Source organism: Lycium barbarum, chromosome 4, assembly GCF_019175385.1.
Source record: "Lycium barbarum isolate Lr01 chromosome 4, ASM1917538v2, whole genome shotgun sequence".
Lineage (NCBI taxonomy): Eukaryota > Viridiplantae > Streptophyta > Magnoliopsida > Solanales > Solanaceae > Lycium > Lycium barbarum.
This window is the reverse complement of record NC_083340.1, coordinates 31,263,396-31,284,978: the sequence shown is the minus strand read 5'-3', so window position 1 is coordinate 31,284,978 and position 21,583 is coordinate 31,263,396. Positions and strand designations below refer to the sequence as shown.

Sequence of the window (21,583 nt, the reverse complement as noted above, 5' to 3'; positions counted from 1 at the left end):
GAAAGGTACGTAATACCCGGTTTACTATGTAAGTGGAACCCTCGGTGACGCCGAAACCAGGTACCCGCATTTGGAAAAACTCGCTTTGGCTTTATTGAATGCATCTAGAAAATTAAAACCTTACTTTCAGTGTCATCCCATTTACGTAGTAACGTCGTACTCTCTAAGGAATGTCATGCATAAACCCGAACTCTCAGGCTGGCTAGCAAAGTGGGCTATGGAAATTAGCGGGTATGATATTGAATACAAACCCCGAACTGCGATCAAATCTCAAATATTGGCGGATTTCGTGGCTGATTTTGCAACGGCCATGATTCCCCAGGTCGATAAGGAAATGCTTCTTACCTCGGGGACTAGTACGGGAGTCTGGACTCTTTACACAGACGGTGTTTCTAATGTAAAAGGGTTCGGGTTAGGGATCGTTCTTAAACCTCCCTCGAATCACGTAATAAGACAATCTATTAGATCGGCTGATTTAACTAACAACGAAGTCGAATATGAGGCTATGATTGCAGGTTTAGAACTAGCTAAAAGCTTGGGAGCTGAGATCATTGAGGCCAAATGCGATTCTCTCCTGGTAGTCAACCAAACGAACGGAACCTTCGAAATCAACGATGATCGAATGCGGAGATATCAGGAAAATTGCAGGTTATCCTTTGCCGGTTCATGGAGTGGACGTTGGAACACGTACTCCGGGATCAGAATAATGAGGCGGATGCCCTGGAAAATCTGGGATCCTCAGTAGAATCGGATGGGTTCAATTCCGGAGCTGTGGTACAGTTGATAAAATCAGTCATAGAGACCGGCTACGCCGAGATAAACTCGAAGCCTCACTTAGGATTGGAGGAACAAATACATAGACTATCTTCAAATATTAAAGATACCATCCGATGCCAAGGAATCAAGAGCCCTCCGAACAAAAGCAGCTAGATTTTGTTTAGTCGATGGCCAGTTATACCGAAGGTCATTCCACGGCCCCTTGGCGAGATTCCTAGGACCAGGAGAAACCGACTACGTTCTGAGGGAAGTTCACGAGGGCACTTGCAGAAATCAGGCGGGAGCCGATTCATTAGTCCGCAAGCTGATCAGGGCCTGATACTATTGGAACGAGATGGAGAAAGACGCCAAAACCTTCGTTCGAAAATGTAACGAATGCCAAATGCACGCCCCGTCAATACATCAACCCGAAGAAGAGCTCCATCCAGTCCTTTCCCTGTGGCCATTCATGAAATGGGGCATGGATATAGTAGGGTCGTTGCCATGGGCCCCAGGTAAGACGCAATTTGTTTTACTTATGACTGATTATTTCTCTAAATGGGTCGAAGCACAGGCACTCGAGAAAGTCAGGGAAAAAGAGGTCATTGATTTTATTTACGACCATATAATCTGTCGATTCGAGGTACCCGCGGAGATCGCGTGTGATAACGGGAAGCAGTTCATAGGTAGCAAGGTCAGCAATTTTTTGAAGAATACAAAATCAAGAAAATCTTATCCACCCTGTATCACCCGAGAGCGAATGGCCAGGCCGAGTCTACCAATAAAACTATACTGCAGAATTTAAAGAAAATATTGGCCGGCTCTAAGCACCGATGGAAGGAAGTTCTGCCCGAGGTATTATGGCCTACCGCACAACGGTAAGATCAAGCACCGGGGAGACTCCGTTTTCCCTTGTATATGGAGCCGAGGCCCTGATACTCGTCGAAGTTGGTGAGCCAAGCTTAAGATTCCGATATGCCATTGAGGACTCGAATCATGAAGCAATATCTATCAATATGAATCTCGTGGATGAAAGGAGGGAAGCTGCTCATATCCTGATAGCCGCACAAAAACAAAAGATGCAAAGATATTATAAGCAGAGGACCAACCTCAGGCATTTTTAGATTGGGGACTTGGTGGTGAGGAAGGTTACACTTCATACAAAGAACCTCACGAAGGGAAATTAGCCCCGAATTGGGAAGGACCGTACCGAGTCACTGGAATAACCGGCAAAGGTTCTTATCAGCTCGAAAACAAAGATGGACAGCAGCTGAAACACAACTGGAATATAACACACCTAAAACTATATTACTGTTAAAGGTATGAATAACTTTTCTTTTGTTTTTTTCTCTCTCGATCTAACCATGCATGGATACAGTTTCGAGGGGCAACGAAGCAGCACAACAGAAACTGGGAAGTCATAGACTTAGGACTGAAAGCCCGTGCTGCACTCTTTTTCCCTTTGACCGTTTTGTCCCGAAGTGGGTTTTCGGCAAGGTTTTTAATGAGGCAGCGATGAACAGCGTGCTATGCAAATAGAGCATACCGATCAAAGACTGGAGACTGTACATACTGGGCTAATATTACCCGAGCTCTCATACTTCGGACTCGAGTACTAGGGGACTATTAAACTAAGTGATAACTATGTAAAAGCCAAGGCTTGAACGGTAGGATCAGATGTAAGGACCAAACGATCGATTGAATCGTGTCCAATTAGTTTGTTCTTGCCACGACAACAATTGCGGATACATCTCCCGTCGATTTTTCAATAAAAAATCTTACTTCGATCACAATGATCCAATGTTGCGAGATACTGAAAGGCCATGGCCTAAACGATTAAATACTGCGGTCTAAAAAGCATACACAATGCTAAAAACGCTATGGCCTAAACGGTTAAAGACTACGGTCTATAAAACATGAAGATTACGGTCTTAAAACACAAAAAATATCGTGATCCGGTCTGTCTTGCAATTTATAAATAAAGCAAAGACTAAAGTGAACACGAACTAAAACCCGATCACGAGCCGTTACCACTTGAATTTTATTGCGGCCGAAATAATAAGGCAAGCTAAAATGATGGCACGAATCGAACAAACATTGAACCGAGGGATAGTTTGCAAAGAGCAACGAAGGGCGATGAATAGACCAAATGAAGATCTTCTTTTCATTTATAAATACATATAAGTAGGTTTATAAAGGCTCTAATTAGCGGCCTTAAAACAAAAGGCAAAAACAACAACAAAGAGGGAAAAAAGGGATATAAGGCCTGCGAGCCTAATCTTCACCCGATCCCTCAGTCTCTTCCCCGGCTGACTTAAGGTCGATATCCGAATTCTCAGGGTCGAATGCAACCTTTTTTTCGCTTCGAGCTTCTTGGTCTCCTCGATCAGATCTGACAAGTATACTTCGGTGGCTTGAACTTCTTCGAGGGTTTTCCTTCGGGATAAGCACCGCACATACTCGGCTTGTAGATTACTGACCTTCTCGGCAGTAATCACGTCGGCCTTATACTGCTCTAACATATCATCATAACCCGATATCTGGTCAAGAGCCTTTCCATGTTCAGCCTGTAGATCGGTGATGACATGGTTCAGTCGATCCCATTAAGCTTCGGCCGCAGCAAGCGATGAGCCGAGTCTGTTTATTTGTTCCACCGACGCCCGAAGCTACTCCCTGAGAATATCACGTTCGGCCACAGCACCGATGGTCGTTTCTCGGAGGGCATTAAGCTCAGGCTTGATCCCATCTAGCTCTGCCCGAAGTTGATCAATCTGGCTAACATATGCCCGGGCCTGAGAAAGAAGGGCATTAGCATTGGCTATTGAAGATTTATTGTAAACTTTGAAAGACCTTACCTTCTCTGCCAACTGGTCATGTTCCCGCTTAGCCTCGGAAGCTTCATTTCGAGCCGCTGCTAAATCCGATTTAAGGATAGAAAGGTTAGGGAGAGATGAGATATATTGCTACTTCTGCTCATACAGATTCATGAGCTCGTCCACCTCTTGACTCTTGCTTTTGAGCTCTTCCTTGAGCCGGCCCGCTTCGTGCCTGAGCCAGTGGAAGCTTGCATGATGAAGCACGAAGGCCTGTAAGGGAAAGAGGAATGGTTGTTAAACTGAGGCTTGAAATTAAAACTAAGTGAAAGGGGCGTAAGAACAAGACTTACTCGGTTCAATGCCTGCTGAGCCTCGTTGAAAAGGCACGATTTGCTGACTTCGGCCATTTTCCTATGGTCTTCTTGGGACACCAAAGGGTACAAATAACTGGCTACCCCGACCGGCCCCGATAACATGTTCATATCGGCCGGCACCTTGAAAGTTATTCGCCTCTTCCGATTCGGGTCGGTACTAAGGGCAGGAAACAATTTCTCCAACCTAGGACCGGAATTAACCCCGAAACGGTTGGCCACAGGGATGGACAAATGCTCAAAACCTGACATACCCGGAGCGGGTATTTCATAACCCTCATGACCGGTTGCCCCTTCCTCGATCATCTTGCCTTTGGCTTTTTCAACATCGGCGGGAATATCCACCAATGGGGGCGGAGAGTCTTATATACAAATTATTATTTCAGACGAGGCCACAACTTGTATCGGAAGGACAGAACCAAAACCATACAAAGGCGGAATGTTAAGTACCTTTGAGCCTGGTACCGAGGAAGTTGCCTTCGATCCAGCAGATGCAGCTGGCAACCTTTCAAAACTTCGAGTAGGAGTATGCTCTGTCGTAGGTTCTATAGATGCCCCGACCTTCGGCCTCGGGACTTTCCTCGAACCCGCCAGAATTTGACTTGAGGTTTCCGCCAATGGTGGAATAATCACCGCAGAACTGGTCAGATCTTGCTCAAGGAGCTCGTCGACAAGATGACGCCCACATAATGAATGGTCGTCATCATCAGAATGATCCGATAGTTGACCGATAACCTTGGGGTCCAGAGCACGCGCCGAGACATCTTTCGAAGAGGCCTCTCTGATAGTGAGCCTCGATCTTTTCCTGGCCTGGGAAGAAGCTCGAGAAGATTCGGAGGATCGTCTTTTCCTCTTTTCAGCTTTGTCTCCCTGATCAGGAGCTTCAATATCTTGCTCGTCGGCCGTGGCCTCGGCAGCCACCTAGCCCCGAATTCTGGTGGCCTTTGATAGACTTGTGAAGTGAAAAGAAAAATAGTCCTTACTTATCTGACATGGCGTAGCACGTAAGGAAGACGGGACAACGCTCTAAGGGAACGACTTACCGTGTGTTCCGGTCTCCCATCGGGATCGGGACAAACGTCTCCAGGTACGATCGGCATAAGTAAGTTGGGAATAGATTTTCTCGATCCCCTGATCAAGGTTAGGAACCGCACCGAGGGTTCGAATAAGCGCTAAATACACACGAGCAGATAAAAGATTCTGTGCAACTACAGGCATATGGTCGTATCGCACCAAAATAAAGTTACGCATGGTTCGGGTTCCATTTCTCGAGAAACAACAACTTGTCAGCGGGGATCAGATCCATTGTCCTGATTCGGACAAACCTACCCTGCCAGCCTCGATCTCTATCTTCGTCCAGACCGGAGAAGGGCACTTTTTCAACTCGTTTGAAATTTTAATCATGCCCCCTTTGAAGACACGAGGACTATATAGCCGAAGTAGATAGTGCACCGTGAATGGAGCATTCACTTTTGAAGTGAAATAACGGAGGAGCACAACGACCCTCCAAAATGATGGATGAATTTGGCCAAGGGTAATCTCGTACCGTTCGCAGAAATCCACTACCACGGGATCGAGGGTGCTAAACGTGAAATGATAGGTATAAACACTTAAATACCATTCCACGTAGGTCGTTATGGCTTCATCCTAGTCGGAAATAACGACCTCCATACCTTTCCACCCGCAATCGACCATGACTTGCTCGAGTTTACTCTGGGGTATGGTGCACAAGTAAGCCGATATTTTGACACCTCGATTCCCTTGTTGAGAAGGTTTCTCGACCTTGAAATCTCGAATAGTCGAGAAATCTTGAGGAATGAAGTCAGTCAGTACTGACTCTGATTTTGGAGCCGAGGAGGTCTCATCGGTTTTAGCCTTTGAAGATTTGCTCGTCATTTCAGAAGTATGAAGATAAGAAGGTTTGAATAATGGTTTGAAGATTGAGTAGGAAGCTGATAAGGAGATATGGAGATATGAAGGTATGAAGGTTTGAAGATATGAAGATCAAAGTGCACGAAGGTAAAACACTCTTTAGTAAAAGTCAGAAAGTGAAAAATGAAAGGGAAAGCTTGCTTTTATAGAGTGGGGCCGAGACGGTTCGCCTTCCATAACTGTCTTCAGAGCCAACAGGGTCTTGACACGTGCCGATGTCAAACGGATGTGATAGATATGACCTTGATTTTATCCAACCACGGGGAGCGTATGCGAGAAGGAGCCGGGACGACTGCTCGATCAACAGATCGTACTTAAGCAGGTCGACCTTCCGATGAAACCTCGGTCGGGCTCTCACACGAATATCACTATGATTAAGTAAAGCTTCTGTATCGGTCACAAAATATGTGGTCTCTAACCAATTACAGTTGAATTTTGAATAAAATGTTCGAACATAGCAGCCGGTAGCGAAACATTTCAGAATTTTGTGAATTATAAAACAGTAGATTATTGATCGAATATTGCAAGGACATATACAAAAATTCAGGTACAAATAACGCCCATGGAATGCTCAATCAAGTCCAATAAAAACCAATTCGCAAAGTCCCATTAAAAGTTCTTCCATTCCATAAAATTCCGACTATGTCGGATACATCAGTATGATAGGAAAAACGGGAGAAGCCCTACTGTCACGACCCAACCCCGTGGGCCGTGACTAGTGCCCGAATTGGGCACCCGAACACAATCACAAATCCGAGTGGCAAACAGATAACTTATACCGACACAAATATCAAACACTGCCTCAGATTATATCAAACCCATCCAGGCATATAACAGAAGCCGACAAGGCGGTGTTTCATATTTATGAGATTTTCAAAGAAAATTTCGGCAGAGTTTCCTTTGTTTTTCGGACTATCCAAAATAACCCTGTACACAGCAAATACCAACAAAGGCCACACAGGGCCAACAGAACAACATATACATGTGCGAGCCGACAAGGCTGCCATAACGAATAGAGTCATGCAAACACATCCGTACAGAAGTAGGCACACACACCCACAAATACGTCTACAGACCTCTAAACAGACAAACCGAATCATATGGCGGGACAGGGCCCCGCCGTGCCCCTAAACAAATACATATATACATAGCGAACGAATATATATACCAAAATGTGTGCTCTGAAATGAGAAGAGCACTCCAAACAGCAGAAGAGGGTGTCCTAAATGGGTAGATCACCAAACTGTGCGTCTGTACCTGCGGGCATGAAACGCAGCCCCCCGAAGAAAGGGGGTCAGTACGAAATATGTACTGAGTATGCAAAGCAGAAAATACAGAAACAAATCTGAGGCATAAACGAAATAGTAGTACAGAACATAAGTATAAATCCAACATATCAAAATTTGTTTACTTTCAAAAATATGTAAGTCATGCGTAGGGTACAGAAGAATATGGTCGCCCGCCCGTCGATGGCGCCATAACACAGCATAACACCAGAATGTTTCAAATCTCCGTATCCCCGTCACATATCACAACATAACGCCATACACAGCATAACACCAAATATAGGTGGAACCCAACCCTCTTTTGCGAGTAGCTCGGTGAACCATAAACACAGCATAACTCCGGAGTATATCAAAGTGCGCACGATAACAGAACCGGCCCGGGAACCGGCGAAAGATATAACAGAACGCACGAGCAGAGTCATGAGTAACCATATGCATAAAATCATTATCATAGACTCAAATATAAGTAAATGACCATACTTGAAATTCGAAATGATAATCATACCAAATTCTTTCAAAAGTCGTCCGAATTACATAAAGGAAAGTCGCGGGACCCACGGACGGGTATTGACCCGAGCCGGGCCCGCCTATGGAAAACATACTTATCATACGCCATACAAACTTCTACGAACATATCAAAGCAATCCGAGCCTTTCTGTGAAAGATATGGCGTTCAAAAAAATTTCGAAATTCCTTAAAGTGAAATCTTTTTATGCAAAGTTCGGAAAGCGATTATTTCAAAGACATAATGGTTCATATTTCATCAAATCATACATAAGAGTGCCAAGGGATACATAAGGGTCATAACATGCTCGGATTTCGAATCTTAGAATTTTCCTCAAGGCTTATAATCTAGCCTATTGAAAACTAAGGCATGCCAAAAGAAAGAAGGGTTGCGCTTTACATACCTCGTACGCACTCCAAGATAGCCAATCTAAAGTAAATCCCAATCTACGCCTCGGGCTCCCCAAGGTCTACAAATATGCCAACGAATATCCAATATTAAACATAGGCACTTAAGCCATTCATTCCAAACTAACATTAAATTCTACAGAAAATTCGGCAGCATTTCCCCTGTAAATAGGCCAACCCGAGAATTTAACTCGCTCAAAATCAACAACAACAACCACAATAACCAACCTAGAAACTCCAATAACCAATCCGAAAGACAATATTACATTAATACTCTCTTTTTCATCATTCGACAACTTTCCAAATATTCAATTCAACGGCTTACCTTCAAGCCAACATCAACGCCTATACATATTTAAATACTAACCCGAATCCATACCAACAATACTTAAAGACATTCTAAGCAATTCATACAACATTTCCAACAATCTAAAATTTTTCCCTTCCTTTCCACATAATGTAACTCTTCCATTTTAACTTCACACCATCCAACTAATATCAACATTTTTTTTTTCCATATTCATCAACTAACTCAAGATTACCCAAACATATTTCAATAACATTTTAAACAATATCCAAGGATTCGAACCATTCCGCCCATTTTCATATTCCATTCGAAACTTCTACAATTGCAACGAAACTACCAAATCGCATTGTTTTCTTCCAAATTCATTAATAACAACCATAGTTCACATTTAGCATCTTACTTTCATAATTGCATAAAAATTATATAAAAATCACTTAATTTCTCATAACAACATACAACCAATTTCAACACCAACTCAACTCGTTAACCCTTTATCTACGTCATCAATGTCACAACGACACCTCTAACAAGCTAAATAAATTTTAATTCACCATTCTCTTTCATTACTATGGCTCACGGCCACACTCCTCTTCACACACCCACACGACCTCTATAAAGTTTCTAACCATTAATTTCCTTCATTCTCATCACATAACCCATGATAACAACAACAATAATCATATGAACATAATCATACCCTCAATCCTTTCAATTTAGCAAGGATAGCAATATGTCCATAAAATAACACAACTTTAAATTTAACCATTTAATTCCTACATAATGCTACTAAAATCAATTCCTCATTCTTACTCAAAACACCCCCCTTACACGGCTCAATTTATAATTCAACATCAACATACATAACCCGTTTGAATTCAACACACATCTACCAAGCTATACAAGTCTAAACTACCTCCAAAACATGTAGAAAAGAATTAAATCTTACCTTAGAGACAAGCTCTAATTTTTCACCATGAAATGTCTTCAAGAAAGCCATGGCTACCATGAGCTCCATCTTTTTCCTCCTCTTGAGCTTCAAATCTCTCCAATTAATTGTGTAGAAGGGGGCAAAAATGGGCTGGCCGTGAACAGTGCGCCGCCCGTGAACAGTGACGGCGTGAACAGTACGTATGAACAGTACGCGTGAACAGTACGCGTGAACAGTGGCGGCGCCGTGAACAGTGCGCCGCCGTGAATAGTAGCGCCGGGAACTTCTCTCTCTCTCTCTAAACTTGAGAGCTTCTCTCACTAACTCTACTTTGATGGATGGGTTTTGTGAATAATGGAGGAATATAAGTCATCTTATGCCTTATATAAGTAGCCCTTAACATTGACACATGTCCCACTAATTTACTTGTCTAACTTTAATTAATCAATTTTTGTGATAATCAAAGTTGAAAATTAAAAGCTCTTATTTCATGTCCGAAAATAATTCCTCCTTTAACTTGAGTCGATTTGCTTGCGGATAATTTGTCGTATAAATGTACGGGGTATAACACCTACTCTACTGTTACTAATTGGAAAACGAAAATAAAACTACAACACCCTTAACCGACTTAGCAAGTCGAAGGTTGAGATCTTTAGCCTATTCCATGGGATGCGACGATGACGCATGAGACCGATTAGATACCCCCATGACTTGCACCGGAGATGGATGAACTGGGGATATTCGGCCCCGGTAAATCTTCTTCATCAAGCACTATTGTTGGCGGAGGTTCGCCAAAAGACATTTCTCGACGGGTCTCCATGATATGACGAGTTCGGACCCGAGATCCGACCCCCGAATGCCTAACTGGGAAGCTTCCCGTCTCTCTGCGCCCAGGTGCCCTTGGTGGCGCAGATGCCCTTCTTCCCTGAGTAATATCCTCGGCTACCAACTTTTCCTTAGAAACCCTCCTCGTCTGAAGTCCTGAAAATCAAATACATTGGGTTAAGACATAATACAGGGAAATGAAGGTCGAAACGATCAAATTAAGAGACTACCATGGTCTTTGCCTTTCCACCCTTCGGGTGTCATCCTTCTCCAAGAACGGCCTGCGTTGCCAGAAGCTCGGAAAAGGGCAATCACCCATTCAAAAATGGCCGTAACAAGCTCGGGTTCAACCGGATTTGGTGAGGGGTTCCACACCTCAGGAAAATCGACAGACGATGGACGATGAAGTTGAGCTGTACATATCATCACAAACCGATAAAGCCACCCTCGGTCATAATCGTCTTCGGGGTCGATCAGGCTTCGACTCCCCCTGGGAACTATATGAACAATTCCCCCTCGGATCACCCGAGGTATATATATGTGAAGCAAATGATCAAGGGTGAAGGCGACTCCGGCCATATTAGCCAACTCCTCATTACAGTACACAAGTCTCCAAACCTGTGGAGCGATCTGCCCGATACATATCCGATACCGGCGACAGAAGTCCTCGATCACTCGATGAACAGGGAGAGTGAACCCTATGGCAAAAGGATATGTGTACGACAACGAGTAACCGACAATGTGGTGATTTATTTTCACACCGTCCCCAACAGGGCGAACGTCAATAGCTGCACCTAAGTTGCAATCTTCTCTGACCACGGTAATGGCTCCATCATCGATACAAGATTCAAAGTTCTCGACCGAATCAAAATGGTGAAAACTTTTGCAGTCGTTCGTATAGATAAGACCCGACGGGAGAATACCAGCAGCAAGAGATTCTAGCCCCCTGTCAGAACCAGCGGCTTTCGTTGATGACGTAAACGAGTGCTGATCTTTACCTTGAGTCAATAATGGGACGTGAGCCATGTTTGTGGAAGGTTTTTCTTGACAGTAAATAGTCACGCCCTGATAAAGGAAGATTGAAAATTTGAGGATTACTACAAGCTCAATTCGGGAATCGCAGAAGGTTTTTAAGGAGGAGCAAAGTGAGATTTGAAAAAGTGCAGATGCATGGAAAAGAAAGAAGACATGGGCATTATATAGAAAGAGAATCAATAGGTCTTGTAGCGTATCAAGGACTCTGATACAAGGAGGATTCCCAAAAAGATTTGGCGGCTGGGTAATGATGACCTAGCATCGGGCAGAGTGAGATTTTGACTGGAAGGTCTTGTCCTAGGTAATTGGAGGCAGCCGTTTAGCTTTATTTGGGTCCATTCCCCGCCGTCAGTAATTTTACCTTGGGAAATGGGTGGACTATCTGTATACGGGTAAAATCGAGGATACGGGCACACACGGTTTCCCGTTGTCATGGTTATGCTCGGACACGATATGACCGGCTCATTGGGAACGAAGCGTCGAGCTTGATCTGGGATGAGGCGATAAAGGAAGGGCGGTTAACTGCCATAAGGAGAAGACCGAAATATCCGCCCTCAATCGGATATTTCGGCATTGATCTCGGTAACAGCTGTCACCAGATATCTTTTCTTTATTTAGAATTGTACTAGGGTTGAGACTCCTCTACTATATAAAAAGGAGGTTCCCATCCATTGTGGGGGGTTGGCAAGAGAAAGACAGAAAAAGTTCATATCAAAATAATAAGAATCCTTTGAATCCATTCCCATTTGTTCTTAAGTTCATCTTTATTATTCACTGTGCAAGTACTCAACAGAGGGTATCGACCTCGGTTTCTATACCCGAGGCCAGACATACTTAATAGTTAGTCAAATCTGATTTCTTATTTACTTATTGGCTTATCTCGTAATTTAATCCGTAATTGAATTTAGCCACATATCTTTGGCGTCACGCATAAATTTAATTGTTCTCGGTTTTAAGGTTAAACAGATTCATATTGAGAAATTGCTATAAATTAGATAACTTTCATCTTGCTTGAGAAAATGGAACCAAACTCAAAAACACAAGGATTACAAAATTAATACATGTATATCCATATTTTAGTGAGCTAAGCAAATAATATGAAGTCATGTATGTCCATATTAAATATAAAGTGTGCGCGATTATAAATTTCACGTAGATAAGCAAATCAAAACTTCTTTATCGTCTCCCCCCCCCCCCCCCCCCGTCAACAATTCTCTTTCTCTGCTGTCTCATTTCATTCCTTACCTTGTAAATTAAGGTAATCAATATGTTAATAGAATACATATTGATTCTAAATTTCAGTCTTTAATAACATCAAGCACATTCTAGTTATTTAAATGACATTTTTTTTTTAATATTTTAAATCAAATGTAATGGCTTTCTCAAATCTCTCACACTATTCTCATTCACAAGTAAAGGAAGTAACTCAAAACACATGGCTTGTTAAAATTTAAAAACTTCTAGGAAGTTAATACTAAAAAATTCTAAGATACTTCACATTCAATCACCGAAAAATTGGAAGAAATAAACTCTTAGCTCTCCACTTTATTCATTGAAGGCTCTGTAGTCTTTTTTAGAAGGAAAAATTACATGCCATAGCTTCTTTTAACCATATTTAATGAACATAACTATCACTTGTTTTTATTATTAATAATAACTTAAAACTTTTCAATATTACCAATTATAGCTACCATGGTAAAAAAAGGTAAAACATACACAAATACACCTAAAATCACGTTGCCCAATCCCAGTTCCCCCTTTTAACGGTACAATTACATACTCACACATTAATTAGGATTCTCTCTCTTTAATTACTCAAAATTTTAGTCGTTTTTTTCTCTTCAGTTTTTTTCCATTACTTTCAACCTTCAATCACGTTTCATCCACGATTCAACCACGATTTTTGTGCCCTAAATTCTTGGGTGGTTGTGTATTTGTGTAAGTATTTTTATATACATTGTGTATTTTTCGTTTTTTAATGTTATTGTTCTTATAATTTTAACTTAAATCAAAGTTTAATTTTCAGGTGTTTATCACTAAATCATTCTTCTAATGGCTTATCAAACCACACCTAATAGGAGAGTAACTAGAGGTATAACACATAGTGTTCAAAATTTAGATTTTTCGACCTTTGATTTGGGTATTTCTCAACAAAAAATCAATGTTGATGCAGCTTCTGCTGAGAAAGAATATGCTGAGATTAGATCAAAGAAAATACATGATCCTAAGAGAAAAGCGAGTCTTCAACTACGTATTTCTGAGACTAAAAAAGCTTCTGTTACAACATCAGAGAGGAGAAATACATCTGAAGTTGATTCTGCTAAAAAGGGGAAGAGTGTTGTTGTTGATGAAGATTTACCAGCAGCAAAATTATCAGTGAAGAATCAAGTATTTTTTCAAAAAAAAAAATAATCATTTTTTGATTATGTATTTGAACGCATACGTAATTTTTTTATGAATGTATGTTTTGATTATTCTTTTTTTGATTTTCATGTTGATGTCGGATTTATCATACTTTCAGTTTATATTTATGTTTTAAACACATACATTAATCTATATGAATGTATGTGTTGATTTTTTTTAGTTGTGAGACTCATATGTTTTTGCGAGATAGATGTTGTATTTTTCAGTTTTTATTGTGTATTTGTTGACATCCAGTATTTTCTCAGATTTTACAGATTTTTTTCATTATATGTATGTCTATTTTTCTGGAAATAAAACTTAGGTCTAAATATATATGTGTTGATGTTTATGTATTTTTGGTTGTTTTCCTAACTTGCTTCTTATGGGAACATTTTTTCTAAAGTATGTATGTTTATTTTGTGACCGCATCAATTTTGTAATTGACGTATTTATTTTCATCGTTCCAAAATCCAAAGTGTTTAATTAACAATGAAATATTCGACGTCTATTTTACAACAAATTTTATTCAATTATTCTGCATTAAAAAAAATTAACATGAATAAAAACCAGATTCTACCAGGCTTAACATACATCACACGTAAATATTGACAAACACAACATACATCATACTGTTAAATTGAAAAATACACATCTGAAAAAAGTTAATATTAACATTACCAATACAACATACACTCAATTATGTTATTGTATTTGTAAATACGTACAATTTTGACAGGTAACATATAAACCAAAAATACAACATCAAATTATTCAATTTACGGTCGACAAATACATAATTCGTTTCAACAACTTAAACCATTAAGAACATTAAATATGTCAATCAAAATTTCCAAAAACTGAATTTATTTGCAGTTTGCATAAAATAATGTCGAACATACATTATACTTGGTAGTATTTGACAAATACATAACAGAAATACTAAATGAAATTTATACCTGTAATGTTAAAGAGATTTATAATTGATGTTTTTGTTTGAAATTATACCAATTTAAGAACATATTCACCTTAAGATAAGTATTTTTCAAATAATTTTTTCATCAATTTCAAAACTAGTGATTTTGATTGTAAATTTGAAAATAGATAAACAGTACTTGATGATTGACATGCACCTATTCAAAATTCACTATAATGTATTTGATCGATCAACCTGAAACGATGATCTATAACTTTTTAATTTTCGTAAAAAAATAAATTTCAACAGATTGTTAAAAATACATGATTCTTACGGTAAAAAAAATCTAAACAGTAGATTGACGTAACTTTATGAACAAATTTTTTGATATAACAAATACGTATTGATTGAATTACCTCAAACGATGATCTTCTTGGTGATCTTTTTTTTTTTTTTTTTTTTTGAAAAAAACAGAGTAGTTGAAGGTTCAGTAGATTTTGAAATTTGAATTTGGTTACGTTTGATTTTGAATATTTGATTGATGAAGGAAAGTTGTTTTGAGCTGATTTTGTGGAACTAAAATTTGAATTTGCCAAATATAGGATTAATTACAGCTTTAATGGTACATGGTTGATTAGGCATAATTTTAGGCGTCTTTTTTTTTTTTTTTTTTTTTTTTTTTACTGTTTGACCGTGTATTTGTGAATTAAACATACACTTAAAGCTGAAAAGGTAGCTACATTTGATAAATAAAAAAAGAGTAGCTATAATTGGTAGGAAAATTCCAATAGGTAGCTATTTTGTTAATTTTACCTTTTTAGAATAACAATAGAGCCTACCAAGCAAACTTTAAAAATAAGGTGCAGTGCATTGTCATACTATTAACATAGATTGCTTGTTCGAAGAATATTATCATAATCCTAATATCTGGAAATTCAATGTACTACGTCACACCCGACATTGAAAATCAAGTAGAAACCAACACATTTTTTTTTGTGTGTTTAAAATCTGTTCATGTTACTCCTCAGAAAACCCCAACGCATAAGAATTGTAGAAGGCCAAAATGTAAACGATTAAATAGGCGACCAAAATGTGATGCCATTTCGGTGAGTAGAAAATAAAGAGTTATGAATATTACAAGAGAAGCAAATCTGAAAAATTATGAATATTACAAGAATAACAAATTGAGACAAATTAAAAAAGATGAAGAGAATAGAGAGAAGAGAAGGGAGGCAAGGGAAGAGTAATGTTATGTGCCATCCAGCAGCTTTTAAAAGCCTACCTATGGTACAACAGATCCATGCAGCAATGATCTTATTGTCATTTATCCTTACGAAAATGTTATAATCCCTTTTTGGGTAGTTCAACACAATAGTAAATGGCTTGAAAAATGATTTCCCCTCAAAAATCTAACATTGAAGCAAAACAACATTTCACCAAAAAAAAGAAGCAAAACAACATAAATTAGAAATACACCAGACAGACATCAAATATATATTGTAACCATAATATATAAATTTATTGCAAAAGCAAGGTTTTGACAGTTACAACATTAAGGGAATAACCGTTTTGAGTTGGGAGAATATCTCCAGTCTGTAAGCTATGTAAGTCCTAATGGATTCCTGTTACAAAACAGTTTTAGGCTTTATTACATAGAGATTCAATGTATCACTAACTACTGATTTTACGTGGGCTAAATCAGATAGTTAATTAGTCTTTATTGTAAAGTTCTATGTGGGTTAACTTTTTCAAAAGGATATATACTTACCATTTACTTTATGAGGTTTTTGTTAATTCAATTAATTAGTAGATTGTGCTAAGAAGTAAAGGAAAAATGGCAAAAAAGGAGAAAAAAGATAAATACGAATGGTGGCCATAGAGAGGTGCCACATCACCTTATCTATACTTAGCTTTATATTATATACTAGTGAAATTGTTCGCGCTTCGCGCGATCATAAATATTTTTTATTTTCTAATAATTGTATAGCAAAATACTTTAATCTCTAGATCCACCTGTAGGTACTATGTTCTAATAAATTTTATTATTAACACGTAATTTCATACGTTTCTCAAATTTCTCATCACTTAAAAGGTTTACATTGTCTTAAAAAACATGTAAAGAAGGAAAAGTTTTTTTTTTCTTTCTAAAATAGCTTCTCTATACATGCATAGGTGAAATAAATTCTAGAGTATGATTTTCTTTGTACATTTAGTATATGTACAAACATTTTCTCCTTTTTATTAAAGAGTTAGCTTTTGATATGAACTTATATCAATAAGTACTATTTCAAGTTAATAATTAAAGAATTATTAGTAGGTTTATATTACATATAACAAATAATAAATAATTTACTCCTAAACCAAAATTTGGGAACCGACACTTCATATCTAAAATTTATCTCATCGTATCATTTTTCTCACACTTTAATCTTAAAACATTCAGATTATTTCTTAAAGATAGTCTTAGGTTTAATATACTAAAGGAGGACTATGATGCACCGAACACTTCACCTAACACTTAGAATCATTGTAATAAATAATAACAACAACTTGTAAAGCGTAAAAAGTTAATTAACGAAACTATAACATTTCAAATTATTAAAAGTCATAGAGCGCAAAATAAATTTCAAGAACCTGTACGCTTTCTTGCTCAAACGGGCGTGAGTTGCTTTCAATGTTTGCTCTCAGGGGCAGATGTACCATTGTAAGTACGGGTTTAATTGAACACATAACTTTCGATACGGAGCTCAAATATGTGTATAAAAGTTACTAAAATTGCAATAAATAGTAGATACATATAATGGTTCAATTGTGAAAATCTTAAAAGATTGACCCATATAGCTTTAAATCCTGAATCTGCTTTACCTTTAGTTAGAAGTTGTCAGGGTGCTCTTCAAAACGATAGTCTTTCAAGTTTTTCTATAGCTTAAGAATTCTTAATTTATGCGCAATATTATTCTTTCCTCACATCCAAGTTAAAGCTGCATGAGAATATGCCTTATAAAAATGTAAGTAAACATGCATAGACATTTCAGAACGATGAATGCATGTGAAAATGCTTTCTTATGAGAAATCCAAAAAATGAAAAAAACAAAATGCTTACTTAAAGAATAGAAGCAGCATATCAAACCTACTGATCAAAGAAGGATATTCACAAAGTTATTTTTGAGAGATTTGAGTATTCCCATCCATGGCTGCGTTCATTGTTTCACAAGTTATCAAACAATCCACGACCTCAACCCATAACCCCTATCTCTATATATATTTAGTAACTTTTACGTTATAAAATGATAATGATGTGAAATAAGTATCATTAAAGAAATCAAGTATCAATAGATATAAATGATTTACAATAGAATATGAAAGGTTGGAGTTGATAATAATTGAGATTATTAAGGTTTTATATAAACGGATTTAATTACTGCTACGTGGGCTGGCCTAGAGAAACAATGACTTAGGATTTATTACAATTACGTGGCTGACTCAGTAATGGGTTTTTATTCCAAGGGGATATTTTCTTTAGGAATTTTTAAGGCTTTTTAATAGTCCTTTTAGTTAGCAGAATGATTGAAAAAATGCCAAAAAAGGAGAAAAAAGATAAATAGGAATGGAGGTCATAGAGAGGTGCCACATCACCTTGTCTATGCCTAGCTTTATATTATATATAGATAGGTTAATTTTTGCAAGAGCTTTATCTCACATCACATGCACATGTGCAGTTTAATTTTTGGAAAATGAAGTCCACTAAAGGAGTAGCTTCTGGTGGATACAACTTGCATAAATGCGAGTATGTTTTTATTAGCATTGCATCAGTATAACAACCAATCTCCTTATAGTATACATGGTCTGGTTAGAGCCAGAAGCACGAACCGGTCGAAGAATTGACATTAAACTATGAAATTGGTACGTAAAATCACTGGATATCAGAATTCAATTCTAATAGAGAAAAAAAAAAGAAAATCAAGGTGATTTCTTTTCATAATTTTGAGCCTTGAGGCAGTGCTTGAGTCAGTATTTTCACGCAGGGGTTCATCATTTACTACACGTAATATAAATTTTGAGCTTATATATACAATGTAATTTTCTAGCAAAAGTAGATATGGATACAACCCCCCTTCCACCCCTCTTGTTGAAGAAAATAGAATACAAGGACTGAAGGGAAATTATGTAAATATGCAGTGATTTTTGGCCAAACATGCATATATTTACCCATTGTTGTCTCACATTTTAGTACTTTAATTGTCTTTTGAGTATTAATTATAATGATTTGTGCTTAATATTATATTTTACTATGTAGGAATAAAGCGGTGTAAAGATGAAGAAATTTGGAGCAACATTTAATAAATTGCGGAAGCAAAAGAAAAGAAGAGAAAGGATCAAAATGGAGGGAGAGACAAGACTTAGAGGCTATTTGGAAGGGCTTATTTTAAGCAGCTCATAAGCTGCAAACAGCTTATAAGCTAAGAAAAAATTAAGTTGGGGTAGCCCAATTTTTTTTTTTTTTTTTTGGCTTATAAGCCGTATTCAACTTATAAGCTACTTTCAACTTATAAGCTGCTTTAGATAAGCTAAGTCAAACGGGCCTAATTTTTTTTTTGAGCTTATTTTAAGCACAAAATGACTTTAAGTTGGCCAGTCAAACACTCAAAAAAGCTGAAAACAGCTTATAAGCAACTTATAAGCCAATCCAAACCGGCTCTTAGTTGCCTAATGATTAGGCAATTATGACTAATGATTGGAGACTAAATGACACAAAAGAGATGTTAAATAAATCAATTTGAAAGCAAGCAAAAGTAAAAGGAGACGTACCTGGGAGCAATCAGATGATCAACCTGCGTCGCACCCCTGATGTGCACAAAAATTGCCTCTGATTCAAATATTGCCTTCCGCGTTGCACCTGCGACGCGGGTGTGACACGAGCCTGCTAATTTTTCCCGCTCCGAGTTGGATTTCTACACGTTTTTTTATATAACTTGGAATAACTTAAAATCCTTAGTTCAAAATTTTAGACCTAGAGAAAGCTTAGAGCCGCTGTGGAGGCCGTAGTTACAGGGTTTTATCTTCTCTTCTTTGTAATACTCATATTTACGTTTTTTATTCGGATGATTTGTTATTTTTCTTCCATGTCTATGCGAAGCTAAACTCTTTAGTTCTAGGATTTTGGCCCAAACATGAAAGTTGACATTTGATTATCGTTTATATCTATTGATTTTCTATCTTTGGGTTATTTATTTATTCTTGATCTTAATTTGTTGATTATTTGACAAAACAGTTGAACACTATCTGTGGAGTGTGAATTGAACTAGGGATAGGGAATTTGCATGCGTAATAAGAATAAATAGAGCTTGTTCGATTAATCGTTTCGCTAATGCAGATAGGAATATACCCTTTAACCTTACTTAGTTGAATACTGAGAAGTAAATGCGTTCTTGTTATCTCTGACGACCATAGGAATATAAGCGTTATAGTAGCATTTATAGGCTTGTGAGCAACTCGGAAGATACTCATAAAGTTATAATTAACTCGTCAACTAGTAATCCATAGGTAGAACAATTTGAAGACTCAACTGGATTGTTAGTGGTCATAGCCCTAGATCTATCTCTTCTCCAATAAAAATCTGCTCTTCCCTGGTTGAAGTTCATTATTTGTTTTATTTCATTTTTAGTTAGTTAATAATTATATCTTGAGATTTTACTTCTTGTGTAGATAATTAGTATTGTTTAATTTAGTAAATAGTTAATCATAAGTCCCTGTGGGTACGATATCTGGACTTTAAATCCTATATTACTTGTACGACCACGTATACTTGCGTGTGCGTTTGGGAGCAATAAGTTTTTGGTGTCGTTGCCTGGGACTTAGAAATTAATTGTTTATCTAGATTAGACTTTTCTTTTTGTCTATTCAAGTTCTATTTTTATTTATTTTTGGTTTAGTATTCTTGTGTTTTTCTTGACATGACATCTTTGAACGAAAATTTATCGAATGTTGGGTATTCATGTTTTAATGATTTTTGTGCACTTTGTGGAGGACGCCACATATGGGAAAATTGTTCTAAAATTTGGATCATACGGGATGTGTTATGTGACTCTTCTAAATCATATGATTGGAACTTTTGTAAATGGTGTGGTGGTCAGTGGAAAGATGTCCTAAGTGTTGCTCATGTCTCTCAAGTGATTTTCACAAAGTGGATATTTTGAGTGATACTTGGCTTTTGGTTCGAGCTCAACGATTAGAGATATGGTGGGATTATCTTGACGAAATTAAAAGTGACATGACATACTTCATTGAAGAAAGAACAAAACTCGAACAAGAGATAGACCAATTTGGCTCAGATATCTATGAACTACAAGCTCAATTGAAAGGTTGAGGCGTCTGATGCCCAACTACATATTATCTTGGATAGTAGCTAGCATGTGGAGCAGATAGAGGAATTCCAACCATTCGATTAGATCTTTGTTGATGATGTCAATGTTGAGGAAATGTACAAAAGTGAGGATGTAAAAAATAATGCAGTTTTAGAGTTGGGGCGTGTTGGTCCTCATTCTTAACATTTTTCTACATTATGTTTGGTTGGAAACATGGAAATCGAGCCCTCCACGCCGATGAAGAAGTGTATGGATGAGGAACAAGAGCCTTACAGCCTGAAATTTACCACACCAAAAAGACAAAACGACATTCCTCACTTAAGGGCCAAGAAGTGCAAGATATGACACCTATTGCTCGGTTCCTTTATTTTCACACCACCGCCCCAGAAGCGTGATAGAAAATTTGATGCAAAATTGGGGGCACAATTCATATCCTCAAAGGGGAAGGAAAAGTAGTGAAAGTTGGTTCACGTTGTGCCATGACGTTAACTCAAGCTCTTGTTGGGAGGCAACCCAGCTTGTATTTTTAATTTTTATTTATTTTATTTTTATAGTGTTATGTTTTTTTTTTAATTTTGCAGATTAGGGGAAATCTGAGTACCCGAAGTTGAAAGCTGAGGAGCATGCCAGAGTTTTAAGTGTGGGGTCATTCACCCCTTGATGTTGAGGATTATGCAGCTGCTAGCTAGGTCCTAGAGGGTCTCAGGGATTATTTCTCACCCTTGTTTTAATTT

The 21,583-nt window shown here is 38.1% G+C and overlaps 1 long non-coding RNA gene across 1 annotated transcript; it reads right to left on the bottom strand.

Annotated features, from left to right (window-relative positions):
• Nucleotides 1-6,583: 6,583 nt before the first annotated feature.
• On the bottom strand, nt 6,584-9,479 carry LOC132638340 (uncharacterized). Its single transcript, XR_009581684.1, has 3 exons — nt 9,327-9,479; nt 8,070-8,135; nt 6,584-7,132 (listed from the first exon to the last, which is right to left on the bottom strand). It is a non-coding gene; the product is annotated as an uncharacterized LOC132638340 (long non-coding RNA).
• Nucleotides 9,480-21,583: the final 12,104 nt, after the last annotated feature.